At 41.6% G+C, this 16,787-nt stretch overlaps 1 long non-coding RNA gene across 1 annotated transcript; it reads left to right on the top strand.

The window, feature by feature from the left end:
- The first annotated feature begins 12,965 nt into the window (after positions 1–12,965).
- On the top strand, positions 12,966–13,653 carry LOC122012750. The gene is made up of 3 exons (XR_006120315.1): positions 12,966–13,006; positions 13,079–13,301; positions 13,614–13,653. It is a non-coding gene; the product is annotated as an uncharacterized LOC122012750 (long non-coding RNA).
- Positions 13,654–16,787: the final 3,134 nt, after the last annotated feature.

Raw genomic sequence — 16,787 nt, 5'->3', positions numbered from 1 at the left:
ACAATATCCATAAACAGAATAATCCAAAACATATCATGTTCAAACCAGTCTAGAACAGAAAAGAAACCAAAGAAAACCAAACATATCCTGGAGGTCTGCAGGGACCAGCACTAGCGACTGGAACTCCCTCCGGACAGCATCAACCTGAAAATAACAACAATGGAGGCGGGGTGAGTCCAACACTCAGCAGGTACAACTGATATACAAAGTAGGGAACAACACCTAGCACTAATCATGCGTACAGTCTCCTGATAAGAAAGATAAAAATGCATCTGAAGTAAATAGGAGAATATTGTACTAACCAGGTCTTGAGTATAAGGTCAAACAGTCCGAGGGATAAGGAAATCCTGTATGCATGTCAAACATAGGTATCCAAACAATATACAGCATATAAATGCAGCAAACACAAACACAAGCAATAAATGCATCATGCATATGATGCCAATGATGCGTCCTGGTCACCCCTGACGCCAGTCGATCATCTCACACAATAGTGAGGCCGAGTGGGTAGGGCTGTGACAACCGTGCACTCTGTCATTACTACTCCTGATGAGTGACCGAGTGGACGGGATGCTATCGGAGTACACCTATCCTCCTACCCCAAATCATAAATGGGGGAGCGCAATGCTCTCAACTCCCGGTACACGATGACGGGGAGGAATCCCTGCCGGATAACACGTTGTGTCACACTACCCATGAGCGGACCAACGGTGCCTATGTAGAATACCGGAACACATCATGAATCAACCACTAACCCATGAGTGGTGGTGTGTACAGATCCATGTAACTGGCGATGTGCTCAACAATAATGGAGCGGACTATCGCACAGCATGCAATCATGCATATGGTGCATGACAATAACCATAAAAACATCCTGACCTAATCCATATATATAGAAAAGTGCACCCTAGGTCAACGAATCATATCGAATCAAAGGTACACAGAAGGTATAAAAACCTAGGTCCGGAACATGGTGAAGCATGGTATATCACTACCCCCTATAAGCATGTATAAACAAATAAAGTATACATGGGATGCAAATCAAGCAATCAATCAATCATGTATCAGATAATGGGTAGTGACTAACCGAAACAAATAAAGGACATAATTAATGCAACTTGTTAAATTCACTACTATGTATATCAAATTACATAAGTCAAAAGTACCCGCCTCCAATCGAAATGGTCCAATCCGACAATCGAGATACTCGTCTCGAATCAAAGTCCTGTAATAAACCGTATAGTTTAGCTAAATTTAATTATAAGCAAAATAGCTAAACCAAATTATTTTTCTCCAGGAACCCTAATTAAATAGTTAATCATAGTTAACTATCCCTAATCCAAAGCTTAGGTTTTCATTCCTAACTTAAACACAAGTCAACTAAACTACACATGAACCACCAACTATATAATGAATCAAACATATCCAAACAAACTCAATTAAGTATCTTACCCAATTTAAATCTGCACAACTCTAAAGCTTCTGTCAACTGCACAACCGAAGATCGACTTGTCACCGCTAGCAACAAAATAAATTGCTGGATCAAGGAAACCACAGCAAATCCCATTAGAATTCTTTCCCACTGTCCAATTAAGACGAGGACATCATAAAATCAGCAACACCTAATTTTCCTTACCCAACTCGTAGCCGTGCTTGTTGATCCACACCAGAACTATGGCTACCAGTACAAATGGGTTGCTGCTGGAACAAATCGAACAAACCAAAACAGCAATTAATCCAAATTCTTGAACTCACAGAATTTCCAACCAAACTAAATCTCACCGTGGATTTGATCAAGGCAGAGAGCACTAGGGCAGCGGCGTCGGTAGGCACAGAGGTGGTGGCAACTGGCGTTAGGGCAGAAACAATCTCGGTCGACAGCAGCGGCTCGAGTTCTAGGGCAAAGGAGCAAAGGGCGCAGCCCGCGCGGAGGAGAGGACCAGGATGTGGCTCAGTCGGCGGTGGCTCTGTGCAGAACTCGCCGTGGAGAAGGCCGGCGTCGCGAGAGATGAGGGGAAAAGGAGAGTTCGGCTCTGATGTGAGGTGATCGGAGATAGGGTGCCGAGAAGGGGAAAAACCGGCAGTGGCTTGAGCGTTGCCGGCGCGTTTCCTGATCTCAGTGGCTGAGAGGGCTCGCAATCCAAGCTAGGGTAGGGCAATCAACCGGCTGCCGGCGCTGGGGTTCCTGGCGATTAGGGCACAGGTGGTTCGGCGGAGGAGTGTCAGGGAAGAGAGGAGATCGCGTGAGGGCTCGGGGGAAAAAGGGCTCGGGGAAAAAAAAGAAAAAGAAAACAAATAAAGGAAATAAAAGGAAAAAGGAAATGTAATTATAAACATTTACTCGCTTAAACGGGATAACCTAAACAGGCTTTCCCGGGCCCCTTTTTTTTTATCCCCGCTAACTCATCCATACAAGCTCCGAAAAATTCCCGAAAAATTTTCAAAAATTTCGAAAAATTTTCTTATTAATATTCGCCTATTTTTCGATATTTTACATCAATTGAGAAGGCATTTCTCATGAGCAGAAGCTCGCTGGATCGATCCACCGATCGATCCACGCAGCCTGAATTGATCAGTGGATCGATTCAGCTGGGTTCAATCGATTGGGACCCAACTCCAATCGATTGAAATGCTGAGTTTAGCTGGGTAAGCTAGATTTCAGCTTTTTTAGTCTAAGTAACCATTCCTTACCCCTCAAAACACATTTGTATACATTTAAGGGGAGTTTTCATGATGAAAACAAGGATGGATTGGTTAAGGAAGACTATGTAGAGGTTTAGGTTGAGGTTTGGTTTCAATATTGAACTTTTGAACCTCAAAACTTCTAAATTTGGGTTTCCTATATATTTAAGGATTCCAAGTCATTGTTGGTACAATGACAGAAGTTTGAAGTATATCTTTAGGGGGAGTTACTCTTTAAGGACATGAAAATCTATTTTTTAATATACCTTGGAAGGTGGTCAACCTTCTTTAACGTAAATGCTCAAAGTTGAGCTTTTCAAATACGATGAGGAGTGGATATATTCATTGTTTAGTTGTTCGTGCTCAAGGGTGAGCGTTGGAGATAATGAAGGGTATGAGACTTTCATTATCATGTTGAACACAACGAGTGAAGTTGTGAACAACAGTGAGTGACTCTTCAGAGGAGAGTTTTTGATGTGTGCCAATAGGGGAGAATGTGTGGTTTAAGTTAGGCCTTCATTATCTATAGAGGGAGTTTGCCCTCTAGGAAAGGGGGAGAATAAAGGAAACCATCATTCATATATTGGCATGAAGAAAGTTGAGGCTATGGGATTAGCATAACTTAAAGGTATTGTGAAACATCAAAAAGGGGGAGATTGTTGGTGCAATATCCCTAGGTCAAGGATGACCTAGTTGACTAAGCTTGTGTTGGCTCAAGCTTGAGTCTTTATGTTTGGGTTTCGATGTTTGACAATACAGATAATATGTGGAGATTACAGGTGTAATCATCCGATTGGGGAGATTGCTGGAGCAATTCTCCTCTGGTTAGGGTTTGACCAGTCTGAGTTTGAAGAAGAGTCAAGTAGGTCAAGATTGACTGGATACTTGACTGGGAAGTCCTAGTGAGTGAAGCTAGGCAGAAAGAAAAATCCTGGTGAGTGAAGGCAGGTGAAAGACCTAGTGAGTGAAGCTAGGCAGTTGAAAAATCCTAGTGAGTGAAGCTAGGTGAAAGCCCTGGTGAGTGAAGCTAGGCAGGTGGAAAGTCCCAGTGAGTGAAGCGGGGCAGTGGAAAAATCCTAGTGAGTGAAGTCAGGTGAAAATCCTAGTGGTTGAAGCTAGGTGAAAGTCCTGGTGAGTGAAGCCAGGCAGATGGGAAGTCCTAGTGAATGAAGCTAGGCAGATGGAAAGACCGAGTGAGTGAAGCCAGGCATGTGGAAATCTAGGTGGGTCAAGGTTGACCGGACACCTAGTGTTTGGAAGTCCAAGTGGGTCATGGAGGACCGGACACTTGGCATGAGATGGTAAGTCCAAGTGGGTCAAGGTTGACCGGACACTTGGGCAAAGAGAAAGTCTAGATGGGTTAAAAGTTGACCGAATTCTTAGCGGTCGTAAGTCCAATAGGGAGTTGACATGGAACTAGAAAGTTCGGACGTAGTAAACTTCTAAAAGCCATAACTTTTGATTCGGATATCAGAATGAGGTGATCTCAGATGCAAAACCAAGCTAATTTCAATCTCTATCCAGTTTTCTACTTTCCAATTGATTGGACAATTGATTGGGGGGGTTCAATCGATTGGTCAATCGATTGGTTGGCGTGAATTCATGCAGAAATGGGTTGAATCGATTAGGTAATCGATCAAAACTTCCCCAATCGATTGGTCAATCGATTGGGAGAGTTTTTGAGTGAACAATAAGCTTCTGAATCGATCAGTTGATCGATTGAAACCTCCAATCGATTGGCCGATCGATTGGAGCGCTGGAAATCACTCGAGAAGCCTTAAATCGATCGGGTAATCGATTCAGGGTGATTCAAAAGCACACAGAGGTGCTCTGGATCGATCGACCGATCGATCCAAAGCCTCCCCAATCGATTGGGAGCAATCCAATCGATTGGGATTCGACTGTTGGCACAGATAAAGCCGTTGGCGAGCGTGCCTTCGACACTTCCTTCATCTCTTCTCCACGGGCGATCATAGCAACTCTACACAACCATCCTTTCTTCCTCACAGTCAGTTCTTGAAGGTTCTTGGAGGCACATCCAAGTCAAGAGGCGAGTTGAAACAACAAGAAGAAGAAGTTAGGGTTTTATTGTAATCTTGTAAGATTTACTTGTATTTTGCTTCTTTCTTTCTTATTATTGTATTGTCACTATGTGAAAATGTGAAATAGTGTAAAATTTTTCAGAGCTCGTATGGACGAGTTAACGGGGACAAGAACGGGGCCCGGGAAAGCCTGTTTAGGCTACCCCATTTAGGCGAGGAAAAGTTATTTATTTTCTTTTCCTTTTTATTTGTTTTTCTTTTCTCTTTTATTCCTCTCCCCGACGCCGTTCATTTCTTCTCCCCCGACGCCGAGCCGCACCCTCTCCTTGCCCTAACCGCCGGCCGCGGTGCTTTTCTCCTCTTCTCCCCTCTCCTTCGCCGAAGCCAGGCCGCCGACGACGAGAGCCACCCTAGCCGCCAGCCACCGAGACCCCCCTCTCTTCCTCTCCTCTGGCCGAAGCGACACCACTGTTCTTCTTCTTCTTCTCTACCTAGCACCGGCCGTGAATTTCTCTGCCGATGATGCCACCCGAGCCTTCCCGGCGAAGTTGCCACAGCCGACGGCGAGCCCTAGTTCTTCACCGTGCCTTAGTCCTCACCACCGGATCTTATTTTTTTTCGCCATCAGAAGCCGGCAGAGACGAAGAAGTGTATCAAGATGGTAAGGCATTATGTTTCATTTGATGGTTGAGATGTATGGGATCGATTCATATTTTTTCCCTTGCTCACCAGCGACATTAGGTTGTTGAAGTAAATTGGTTGTGGAATTTTCTTCCGGCAGCAACCATCTGTGGTTGAGAATTGAACAGAGGAAGAATTCCAAGAGGTGAGGTTCTGTGCACTGGGGTATTCGGGTGGTGGACAACATGTTTGAACAGAGCAGAGAGGTAAATTCCAGTAGGGTTTCTTTGCCGGCAGCACTTCAACCAGTAACCCTATTGGCTGTGAACTTGAGGTATGATGTAGGAATCTTAATACATTTTGTAATTGATGAGGTCTATAAATTTAGAATGGAACATGTGGTTAATCATGTTTTAGATTCAGGTGTACTTGGATTTAGGTTTTTGGATTTCTATCTAATGGTTTGTTTAGAGGTAAGGTGTATAAATTTGTTCTGGTATCAGGTTCGTATTTGGAAGAGTTTAAGTTGATTTAGGTTTAGACCTAAATCAAATTTTATAGTGGAACGAATTAGGGTTCTGGTAAATAAGGAATTTTCTTTAGCTATGTGATATATATGTAGCTAAATTAAATGTGGTTATTACAGGACCTGGTCGCGAGACGAGTATCTCGATATCAGATTGGACCTTTCTATTTTCGGAGGTGGGTACTTTTGACTTTTGTTGTCTTTGATATGCTTAGTAATGAAATTAACATGTTTCATTAATTATGGTTCTTATCTATTCTGGTTAATCACTACCCAAATCTTGGTATATGTTTGATTGATTGATTTATTTTGCATTCCTTGTATGTACCTGATTCCACATGCTCATGGGTAGTGATATAACCATATTTTACCATGTCAGGACCTAGGTTGGATACCTTATATGATCAGATACCTTGATATGATTCATTTGCTTTGGTGCACATTATGATATGTCCAGAGATTGGTTAGTATATTACTATGTTTAGTGACATGCACCATTCGCATGATTGCATGCTGAGTGATTGATTGCTCCTTTATTGTCGAGCACTTTGCGGTTTCATCACCGTTCGGTGCTCGTTGTGGCGCTCATGGGTAGCGGGACACGCAGTAGACGTCGGTTTGACTCTTCCGTGCTCCGTTGATCCGCTCATGGGTAGTGTGACGCAGCTGTAGCACGTTAGAGATTCCTCCCGTCATAGTGTCGGGAGATGAGAGCATTGCGCCCCCATTTATGATTTGGGGTAGAGGATACGTGTACAGCATCCCATCCACTCGATCACTCATCGGAGTAGTGTTGTCTGAGTGCACGGTTCACAACCCTACCCACTCGGTCCCACTTATGTTGTGAGTTGGCTGACTGGCGTCAGGGGTGACCATGACATTGGCATCATATGCATGATGCATTTATTGTTTGTGTTTGTGTTTGTTGCACTTATATGCTGCACATTGCTTGGATACCTTGATTGACATGCATACAGGTCTTCTATACCTTTCGGACTGTTTGTCCTTTTACCGGGTCCTGGTTAGTACAGATTCTCTCCTGTCTTCTTCGGTTTGTAGTTACCTTTATCTTTATCAGGAGACTGTACGCATGATTAGTGCTAGGTGTTATTTCTTTACTTTGCATATCAATTGCACATTGTTGATTATTTTCAGGTTGAGGCTGTCCGGAGCAGTTCCAGTCGCTGGCCCCCCATCAGCACGTAGAGCCAGTTCTCTGCTGGTTTGAGTCTTATTGATATTTTGGCTTTTTCCATATAGAACGTTGTCTTATTCTGGTTTTGGATCTTTATTTATGGAATGTGTAAGGATTATTTTTGTTTGATGAACTCTTGATGTGATTTTTGGATTCTATTCTACTACGTACCTGCCTGGACGGCAGAAGAGGTGAGTACGTCGGTTTTGAGCTTTACGGGTGTAGTGGAGTAGGGTGGATTTCAAGTCAGAGTATATTTATTTTATGTTGCTATTATCAACTGCGTGGTTGTGACAGCCAGAGGCTGATTTTACATATAAACTGCGTGGTGATTGATTTTTTTATTATTGTTATGATTCCAGCCGCATGTGGCTGAGTATTTAGTGCTTGTAGAAATTTTTGATTGTCCGCCGTACAGGGGAGATGCTGCCGAAATTTTCTCGGACAGGGTCTCCTCTGGGGGCGTGACAATTTAGTGGTATCAGAGCAGGTATACGATACTTGCTATACGTTTTGGATTTTTGAGATTTATCTGATACCAATTTATTTGGTATCAGAGCGCATGTTTTTGCAATTCTTTGTTTACGTATTTTGGATTTTTGGGAAAATCTGATACCAATTTATTATTGGTATCAAAGCGCCAAGGTTTGGGCGATACTTGTTTTTATTTGTGTGATGCAGATTTTCGAGATTTGGCTGATACCAATTTATTGGTATCAGAGCGGGTTATGATACCTGCTTTTGGTATTCTGGATTTTTGGGTTAACCCAAGTTTGCGAGTCAAACTGGGTAGTTATTTTGGATTACACGGATTTTTCCATTATGTATATGTGTTGGAGTTCTGTTTCGGATTATATAGATTATCGATGATTTTCGTGTTCGAAATTTTGAGGTCTGAAGTTGGGGACTGGACAGCGATGGAACATCTCCAGACGGCATATAGGTATGATGTTTAATTTTATAGTTTATGACAGGTATTAGCATTCTTTATTTAGTACTTGTCTGGATGTTGTAGCACATATTACATGTGATGGGTTATCCATTGAGCATGATTGACCTTAATAGATATCAAGGATTATTATCTCTAGTGATTTTCTTATCATAGCATCAGTAGTTTTATCTTCTGTTACTACTAGTAGGAGATGGAGGCACATACCAGTCTCTGCTATTGTTAGTTGAGTAGTGGATGACACTTACCTATTCCTGTTGACTTAGACAGTTGAGTTTTTATACTCATATCTTTTGGATATTAGAGTACTCGATACGATAGAAAATTTTTCATTTTGGGAGTTACCATGTTTGATCATTGTTGAGAATGGTTTGAGGTTGAGGGATATTGTGAGATCATATATTATGATATGTTGATTTCTAATGATTTATGAGAGTAAATGTTATGTGGTTGTCTGATGATCAATTACTAGATATTTGTTTTGATGATCTATTAGTGGATAACTATTTTGATGATTTATATTTGGGTTGTCATTGATGGTGGCATAGTGAGTGTCATTTATGATATTCACAGGTTTGATGATTATGGTTGGTGATCAGATTATAAATTGGGTGCTAGAGAGTTTATGGTTGAGTGTGCCTATGAGATTTTAATAATCGGGTTAGTTGTGGTTAGTTAAAAGGATGATAAAATGGATAATTGCTTCCTCTGATATTGGACTTCGTGGATAAATAATGATTTGATGTTTTGAATGCTAACTTGCCCTCATGGGGAGTAGAGACTGATTCATCTGATATTACGATGGGATGATATTTTTGAGGATGAAAATGAGAGTGTCTTGATGTTTCTAAATATTGACTTTTTCTTTTGGGTTGTACACATTTATACATATGATATTATGTGGTTGGATATACCTTAGTTGCTTGTGGAGGATTAAGGTATTCTTGATTAGTTAGTAGATGAATGATTTAGTTTTGTTGGGTGATCAGTAGAGGATTGCCATATTCTATTTTTAGAGTTTCGAACCTTTAGGTTATTTGTGCTTAGTTATGTATCTAGAGCACATTTGAGTACATGTTTTGTACTGACGTGAAAATGACTGATTTAGCCATATATCATTATCGGCTTGGATAGGTTATAAAGGATCGATGTATCCTATTCCATGAAGATTTTGACCGTGGATTGTATATACCTGGTGGGATAACTTAGAGGGTGCTTTGGGATATGTGACCCCGCTGATGTAAGGAAGTGTAGAGCTAATTGCTTAACACTTATGGAATACAATAGTTACTAGTGTATACTGGGAGAGTACATTTGGATTTATGATGATAAAATTTTTCCCATTAGATATGGTCTTGGTAGTGTATGACATTGACTTGCAATGTTATACGATGGTGTGTATATCTTCCTTGTTCGATACTGGTTCCTTTGAACCTAGAGCAGGGTTGTTATTGGATGATTAGGCTGCTCTATTTTGGGTTGCTTTTGATTGATGTATTCATGCTTGATACATATGCATGAATTTGGTTTAGATATACCCGTAACCCATGAGTGTTGGTAGTATAAGGTTGGTCTTTGATTGAGCTGGTATGCTGATTTTGCATGTCTATGTTGCATGCATATTATGGTTGTTATGTGTTGTAGGAGTCCTGTGGTAGACTGTCCATTTGCAAGTAGTATATGTATCCATGTTCTGATATGGTTGAAGGTTTCTTGTGGATCATAGATATGTAGTTCGGTGTATGTATCTGAATGTATTATTGAAGATATCTTGTCGATTAAATCCGAGTTGTAGTATAAGTACCTCGGTGGTGTTTTGATGGAGGCATTTTGTTGATTTAATTTGAGTTGTGATACGTACATATGTGTTTGGCGTGGTATCTGAAGTATCTTTTTGATTATGTTTGATTTGTGAGCACACCTGGATTTAGTATGCTTTATTGGAAGTATATGATGGTTATACTACATGTTATGTGAGTATTGTTTGAGGTGTATTATTGACTTGATCTATGATGATTTTGCACACGGGTTCGGTATGCATTGTTGGAGATATCACGATGATTTATATCTATGATGAGAGTATGTTTGGTGTGTATTAACTGAAGGATTATGTCGATCATACATATGTTGTGTGAGCACGTGTGCTAGGTTTATATTGGTAGCAGCATGATGATTCTACTTATGCTGAATACAGAATGTGGAGTGACTGCATTATGTCATCTGTTGGATTAACTCATCAACTAGTTCTACTATCAGTGGATGACCCACTAGGATGCTGATAGAGATGATGATGGATTTGATTAGTTTACTAGGTTGTTATAGCCTAGGTTAACCACAGTGATTTGTGGTAGAGAAATCTTGTACAGTCTCTAGCTGGATAGTTAGGTGCCTTGGGGTACTTATGTATTATTTTGTGGTGGAGCGTTGCTCCCACATATCACGGATTGCTGGTAGCGGAGCATTGCTCCTATATTTATTGCAGATACATATTTCAGATTATTTGTGGTGGAGTGTTGCTCCCACATATTGAGGATTTTTTTGTGGTAGTGCGTTGCTCCCACATATGTGGTGTTTCCTGTGATGGAGCGTTGCTCTCACACTGGAGGATTTATTCTTTGGTGATTTATGTTTTTGATGATAAGATATTTCGATTTATTATCGGAGATCTTATGGATAGGAATGTCTATGATACGGACATTATGTGTATTGGTTTTTGCCATATAGGCTTACAGTACCTTAGATATTTTCAGGGACTCGATGATCCCGGTATGTCGAGGATGTTTGGATAGGTGTCCATTATCTTTGTGGACGATGTTGTGATTTATTACGGATTCGAGGTGAGTCACGTACACTATCTTTGTATAGATCTAGAGATGATTCGACGAGAACATCTATATGTGATTATCAGTAGTGTTGGTTTGGATTGTCTTTTGTTATGATGTTTGGGACACACGGTCACCAGTAGGAGTGTACCGTGGTTCCACAGGAGATAGAGGTTGTTACGTTGGGAGCAGCCGAAATCAGTGTAAGAGATCCGCAGTCTTTTGTGACTCGCAGGATATTACAGATCTTTCGTCGAGGGTTTCTTCTGCATAGCTATGCTACTTTCACGCGTGACCATGAAAGACGTGAAGTTTACTTGGACTAAGGATTGCAAGACCAGCTTCTAGGAGCTGAAGCGGAGACTAGTGTCGGCTTTGATTTTTGATTTTTACCTTCGAAAGAGGACAAATTTTGTCCTCTACACCGACGTGTCTATACAGGGTATAGGTGCTGTTCTGATGTAGCACGGTAGAGTATTCTCATATGCTTCTCGATAGTTGAGGGAGCCTGAGAAGAAAATACTCAGTTCATAATCTGGAGTTGGCTGCTATTATTTTTGTCCTGAAGATTTGGCGGCAGTACCTGTATGATATTACATTGAGATTCTCACTGACCATCGGAGTCTCAAATATCTGTTCACTCAGAAGGAACTTAATCTTCGACCGAGGAGATAGATGGAGTTCCTGAAGAATTATGATTGTACCATTAGCTATCACCTGGGAAAAACTAATGTGGTTACCGATGCACTTAGCTAGAGGTCCAAAGGGACTTTAGCTTGCCACCGAGTTGTAGTCAGAGATTTGATTCAGGATTTCTCTGAGTTAGACATTGAGGAGCAGGGACAGACAGAGCAGGGTATTCTTGTTACGATGGTTGCTCAGTTGTCGATCAGGAAGAGAATCCGAGAGACCCAGTTGTGGAGACCTTATAGAGCTCAACGTGAGGCAGAGTGGTCCATATTATCAGACAGAGGATGTCAGAGGCATAAGACTGCCAGAAGTGTTATGCTGACCGGAGTCGGAGACCTTTAGAGTTCTCCATTTGCGACCAGGTATTTCTACGAGTTTCACCCACGAAAGGGGTGAAGAGATTTGGCCTCAGAGGTAAGCTAGCTCCGCGGTACATTGGCCCTTTCGAGATTTTGGAGAGGATCGGAGCAGTAGCTTACCGATTGGCACTACCACCGTCCCTGTCAGGTGTCCACGATGTATTCCACGTATCTATGCTGAGGAGATACGTACCTGATCCGACGCATGTGCTGGTTGATATTCCAGTTCCAGTTCAGCCTGACATTATTTATGAGGAGGTTCCGGTAAGGATTTTGGATCGGAAAGAGTGTAAGTTGTGGAACAAGACTATCCGGCTGGTTAAAGTCGGATGACAGCATCATTCAGACGAGGAAGTTACTTGGGAGCTCGAGGATACGATCCGAGCTCGATATCCCCATCTTTTTACTGGAGGTATATGATTTATTTACCGTTCAGCATTTATACTCTATATCTGTCGTTAGTACTTGCTGATGGTAGATAACGAAATTTGGGGACCAAATTTTTATTAGTGGGGGAGAATGTAAAATACCAGAAAATAGGCGAATATTAATAAGGGAATTTTCTGGAATTTTAGGATATTTTTCGGGAATTTTTCAGAGCTCGTATGGACGAGTTAACGGGGACAAGAACGGGGCCCGGGAAAGCCTGTTTAGGCTACCCCATTTAGGCGAGGAAAAGTTATTTATTTTCTTTTCCTTTTTATTTGTTTTTCTTTTCTCTTTTATTCCTCTCCCCGACGCCGTTCATTTCTTCTCCCCCGACGCCGAGCCGCACCCTCTCCTTGCCCTAACCGCCGGCCGCGGTGCTTTTCTCCTCTTCTCCCCTCTCCTTCGCCGAAGCCAGGCCGCCGACGACGAGAGCCACCCTAGCCGCTAGCCACCGAGACCCCCCTCTCTTCCTCTCCTCTGGCCGAAGCGACACCACTGTTCTTCTTCTTCTTCTCTACCTAGCACCGGCCGTGATTTTCTCTGCCGATGATGCCACCCGAGCCTTCCCGGCGAAGTTCCCACCGCCGACGGCGAGCCCTAGTTCTTCACCGTGCCTTAGTCCTCACCACCGGATCTTTTTTTTTTTTTTCGCCATCAGAAGCCGGCAGAGACGAAGAAGTGTATCAAGATGGTAAGGCATTATGTTTCATTTGATGGATTGAGATGTATGGGATCGATTCATATTTTTTCCCTTGCTCACCAGCGACATTAGGTTGTTGAAGTAAATTGGTTGTGGAATTTTCTTCCGGCAGCAACCATCTGTGGTTGAGAATTGAACAGAGGAAGAATTCCAAGAGGTGAGGTTCTGTGCACTGGGGTATTCGGGTGGTGGACAACATGTTTGAACAGAGCAGAGAGGTAAATTCCAGTAGGGTTTCTTTGCCGGCAGCACTTCAACCAGTAACCCTATTGGCTGTGAACTTGAGGTATGATGTAGGAATCTTAATACATTTTGTAATTGATGAGGTCTATAAATTTAGAATGGAACATGTGGTTAATCATGTTTTAGATTCAGGTGTACTTGGATTTAGGTTTTTGGATTTCTATCTAATGGTTTGTTTAGAGGTAAGGTGTATAAATTTGTTCTGGTATCAGGTTCGTATTTGGAAGAGTTTAAGTTGATTTAGGTTTAGACCTAAATCAAATTTTATAGTGGAACGAATTAGGGTTCTGGTAAATAAGGAATTTTCTTTAGCTATGTGATATATATGTAGCTAAATTAAATGTGGTTATTACAGGACCTGGTCGCGAGACGAGTATCTCGATATCGGATTGGACCTTTCTATTTTCGGAGGCGGGTACTTTTGACTTTTGTTGTCTTTGATATGCTTAGTAATGGAATTAACATGTTTCATTAATTATGGTTCTTATCTATTCCGGTTAATCACTACCCAAATCTTGGTATATGTTTGATTGATTGATTTATTTTGCATTCCATGTATGTACCTGATTCCACATGCTCATGGGTAGTGATATAACCATATTTTACCATGTCAGGACCTAGGTTGGATACCTTATATGATCAGATACCTTGATATGATTCATTTGCTTTGGTGCACATTATGATATGTCCAGAGATTGGTTAGTATATTACTATGTTTAGTGACATGCACCATTCGCATGATTGCATGCTGAGTGATTGATTGCTCCTTTATTGTCGAGCACTTTGCCAGTTTCATCACTGTTCGGTGCTCCGTTGTGACGCTCATGGGTAGCGGGACACAGCGTGGTAGCACGTCAGTTTGACTCTTCCGGTGCTCCGTTGATCCGCTCATGGGTAGTGTGACGCAGCGTGTAGCACGTTAGAGATTCCTCCCCGTCATAGTGTACCGGGAGATGAGAGCATTGCGCTCCCCCATTTATGATTTGGGGTAGGAGTACGTATGTACTCCGACAGCATCCCGTCCACTCGATCACTCATCAGGAGTAGTGTTGCTGAGTGCACGGTTGTCACAGCCCTACCCACTCGGTCCCACTTATGTTGTGAGTTGGCTGACTGGCGTCAGGGGTGACCATGACATTGGCATCATATGCATGATGCATTTATTGTTTGTGTTTGTGTTTGTTGCACTTATATGCTGCACATTGCTTGGATACCTTGATTGACATGCATACAGGTCTTCTATACCTTTCGGACTGTTTGTCCTTTTACCGGGTCCTGGTTAGTACAGATTCTCTCCTGTCTTCTTCGGTTTGTAGTTACCTTTATCTTTATCAGGAGACTGTACGCATGATTAGTGCTAGGTGTTATTTCTTTACTTTGCATATCAACTGTACCTGCTGAGTTTTGGACTCACCCCGCCTCCATTGTTGATTATTTTCAGGTTGAGGCTGTCCGGAGCAGTTCCAGTCGCTGGCCCCCCATCAGCACGTAGAGCCAGTTCTCTGCTGGTTTGAGTCTTATTGATATTTTGGCTTTTTCCATATAGAACATTGTCTTATTCTGGTTTTGGATCTTTATTTATGGAATGTGTATGGATTATTTTTGTTTGATGAACTCTTGATGTGATTTTTGGATTCTATTCTACTACGTACCTGCCTGGACGGCAGAAGAGGTGAGTACGTCGGTTTTGAGCTTTACGGGTGTAGTGGAGTAGGGTGGATTTCGAGTCAGAGTATATTTATTTTATGTTGCTATTATCAACTGCGTGGTTGTGACAGTCAGAGGCTGATTTTACATATAAACTGCGTGGTGATTGATTTTTTATTATTGTTATGATTCGAGCCGCATGTGGCTGAGTATTTAGTGCTTGTAGAAATTTTTGATTGTCCGCCGTACAGGGGAGATGCTGCCGAAATTTTCTCGGACAGGGTCTCCTCTGGGGGCGTGACAAATAGACTTCGCCAATGGTTACTTCGACAATTAGTAATGATGAAGTAATATATGATAATCAACTTCGATAACAAATTTGATGAAGTAAATTTTATTTTAGACTTCGTAAGTTTAAAAATATGAGTCTCATTGTTAATTTTATCTGATATTTTACTTCAAAATATATATTCGATGAAGTAATATGTTATAAAATAAAATGTATATAGCTAAGTGTTGAAGTAATAAGTGAATGGATTAAAATTTGTGGTAGCTAGGGCTTGAACCAGTTTACCTTTTTCCCCAACCCCTGCTAAAACCTAATTCTGTCGAAAGCTTCGATCCCATCTCATCTTTCTCCTTCGTGTTTTATCCTCGACGTGCAACGGCCACCCGATGAACAACCTCACTTTTTCTCCCGGACACGCGACAACCACTCGACGTCAACCTTCTCTTTCATGTTCACCCCTAACGGCAGCCTTCTCCTTCGACGTTTTCTCCCTGAAGCGTGACAGAAGCCTTCTCCTTCAGCGTTGTTCCACCGAAAATAAACTCAGGTTTGTCCTTTGCGTTCCCCCTCCAATGAAGGTAGCCGACAGTAGCTTCTCCTTCCCATCCCCCCTTGATGGCAGCTTCTCCTTCCCCTTTCCCCTTGACGGAAGGATTCTCCTTCGTATTTTCTATCGACGCTAGGTTTCTTCCCTCTCCACCACCTTCTTTCCTTTACTTTCTATTGTGCCTTAGTGTTCATCTTTGCAACACTGTCAGAGGGAATTGACCTTCGATAGGTCACCCTCTTTGAGGTTTCCTGGCCACGGAAAGAAGGCAAATTCTTTGTTGAAGTTTGAGCTAGAGATCGTTGTCCCTAACAGATCTGGTCCTGCAGCCCTACCAACTCATCAACTAGGTTAGTTTCTGGCATCTCTTGTTTTTCTAGTGACTTGAAGTTGATAATTGTAACAAGTTATGTATTTAAACAAGACAACCGAGGTGGGATAGGAAAGGTTAGGTAGAGCAAAAAAACTTTACTCTATCCCCATCTCTTGTTAATCTTGAAAATTATGAAAACTGCATATTTTGTTTGATGTAGATTTTTCTCAGAATTCATTTTTTTAAACTTTATTACTTGTTTAAAAATTAAACAGATAAGTTTTAGATTTTATCCGATAGTAGAAGTTCTTTGTCAACTAGCTGAAGCAAGTTTCTAGATCTTTTAATTATCCTTCCTTGAGATCACTTGTTGGAACAAAACCTTAAATGTGTTTTTCACATATATAGTTTCTTTATTCTATTGTATATAGAAAATCATGTTATGGATTAAGCCCAATAGATTGATAATTGCCGATAACTATCAGAATACTCTTTGCAAGTGGTTGTCCTAACAAGTGTTGGGCAATAAAAATGTCCAAGTTTATGACAAAGATGTCAGTGATTAGTATATATTTGCAGCTAGATAAGTTGGAATGTTTTGCACCCTTGTTTGATGTGTCTCATGCATTCACAGCCAACTGTTAAATCTTCCAACTATTTGTGTTTTTTGGGTTAGAGGTTAGCACTGAGTAGAATGCAGAAAGAAAGTAGACTATCTTCCGGGCAACAAACT

Source organism: Zingiber officinale, chromosome 1A (assembly GCF_018446385.1).
Source record: "Zingiber officinale cultivar Zhangliang chromosome 1A, Zo_v1.1, whole genome shotgun sequence".
Taxonomy (NCBI): Eukaryota; Viridiplantae; Streptophyta; class Magnoliopsida; order Zingiberales; family Zingiberaceae; genus Zingiber; species Zingiber officinale.
The sequence above is the reverse complement of the archived record's forward strand: the minus strand, read 5'-3'. Positions and strand labels throughout refer to the sequence as shown.